We start from the raw sequence: 2,386 nt of genomic DNA, 5'->3' as shown, positions 1-2,386 counted from the left end.
TCTCTAGCCTAGTGCTTCTTAACCGGGTGCGCACGAACACCAGGGTTACGCTGAAGGTCAAGATGCATAGGCCTACCCAATTCATACTGGTGGCGAAATAGCGTAGTACGGCTACAACACCAATGGGTTGTCGATTCGAGTCCGACCAAGGTCGACTGAAGGATTCCTGTATTGGAGCAGGAATATCAAGATATCCCTGTGTTGGAGAAGGGATATCAAGATATTCCTGTGTTGGAAGGTTTATCAGGAGCACTGGTTCTCAACCTTTTTGTCTTCGCGGACCCCTCTTGGACCGTCAGAAACCCCGCGGACCCACATAAATTTTAGGTCAGATTCACGTCGTCAAATATCGTAAAATCGCCATTTGTCTTGTGCTAATGATAAACGGCAACAGAATGACTTTTCTTGGAAATAGAATATTACAGATAGAAATTAGGTAGACTATTTTTCCAACCGAATTTTGCATTTATTTGCCTCTTATCGCCTGATGACGCCGATTATCCATCTCCACAGAGATAGGTGGTGGCGAATGTGTTAGTAACCCGTAAAACTCCCAACGACGACTTTGGCTTATCGCAACATATATGGCACTAAAATTGAAAACACACATTTATTACTGAACATTTCGCGTCCACCCTAGTCATTTTTATCTATGAGCTCATCTTGTAGTTATTCTGGAATATTATGGCTATGTTTTATGTCCACCACGAGTAAAATGAATTCAGTGGCGAGATTTCAATCACTATATCTGTACAGATTAGGGAAATGACTTTATTAATTTTTATTTCAAACGCCTGTGCACTAATTAGCTGGGACTGACAACGTCAAATCCAAAATGTTATGCAATGATTTCGAAGTCAGCCTGATTCACCTTGCTACCCCAAATTTCTATTTGTTTCCACAAACCCCAACAAAACATTTCTAAACAGCGAGATGTTTGTATCAGTTGGTTATTGACAATTTGGCAATTGAAATGACTTGACGGAGTAGGATAGTTCATCCCAGGGGTCCATTCTATTGATGTGACACCTTAAGTTTCATCAGTCAAGAAAGAAAACTTCCTCGTCATTTCCTCGTAGTTTAAAAAGCGTACAAATTAAGTTTTCCGTCAGTTATCAATTTTAAAGGTTTCGCGGACCCCCTGAAAATGCTTTGCGGACCCCCGGTTGAGAGCCGCTGATCCTCGCCATCTCATCCGTGAAGCAGTGTCTTGGAAAAAGCCTAGAAGTGAGCCGTGCTACAAGTCGGCCCATGCGGAATCAGAAATAAGTAATATAGGCCTGGTGTGAATGATCATAGGTAGAGTCGACAAACACGATGAGTAACAACAAGATCAACAACAACAACAACAACTACTCATACACAGCCTGGGGAAGCGAGTGGCGCAGTGAGCTAAGCGACACTGTCAGGACATCAATGGTTGCTGGTTCGAGTCGCGGCTCTGCTATGTTTCTATGTGTCGGAGGTTGATCTGGGCTCCTAGTCGCCGATCCTGCTGTAAATAGAGAGCCTTTTAAGGCCCAGAGGAAGAAGGAGCCGAACTCAAGAAAGATGACTGGGGCTGCAGACACCAGAAAAAGTACGCAAGGAAGCGGAAAGACCTCAAAAGCAGGGTTGCCAGATTGGCCCTTTCGGGGCCAAATTCGTGAAATTTGGCCCTTTTTAGAGACAGTTGGCCCCAAAATAATAATTTGGCCCCTTGGCCCTTTATTTTCAATTTTTGGCCCTTTTTGGAAACAGTTGAGACATACCGTCAAACTAACTATTAAAATAAATCTGTCCCGCAAATTGGGCTGACAATGTTTATGCCAATGGCAAAGATTCGAGCGGAAACGCTGTAGAAGATTTGGATTTGTTTTTGTAGAATGTAGACTGTGTTGGAATTGTAAATACAGATTTGTGAACAGGTGGGCGAAAAAGCGGCGAACATGGCTGGGAAGCTATGTAGCAGAAAAAGTCTGAAGAAGAGCACCCTTATAATACTTAATGATTGATCAAAATTTCAAAGAAAAAAAATCAACATAACCTTAGAGTTTTCTGGTGTAAAACCTAAAAATTCGGTAGATAAGTTGGATAAGTTTCAAATGTAAAGAAACTATTCTCTCGATGTTTAATTAAAATTCATAAAATTTATTCACTCTCATATTATAGCTCAAAAAGTTTTATTTTACGATTTTATATTCAGTCGGAAAAGGCTTGAAATAATGAAAAAGTTATTGTAGTTGGATCCAGTGTAGTTGCAGGTAGTGGATTTGGTGTCCTACAACAGTATCAACAATATAAAACTGGAATTCCAGGTGTCTATGGGTAATGTGGCAGCGTTATTGACGTTATTGAACAATTTGGCCCTTTTATTGGCCAATTTGGCCCCTTTTCCGGCGCTGTT

The sequence above is a fragment of the Botryllus schlosseri genome, chromosome 3 (assembly GCF_051294905.1).
Source record: "Botryllus schlosseri isolate E-star chromosome 3, Bs_hap1, whole genome shotgun sequence".
Classification (NCBI taxonomy): domain Eukaryota; kingdom Metazoa; phylum Chordata; class Ascidiacea; order Stolidobranchia; family Styelidae; genus Botryllus; species Botryllus schlosseri.
Note: the sequence above shows the minus strand (reverse complement) of the source record.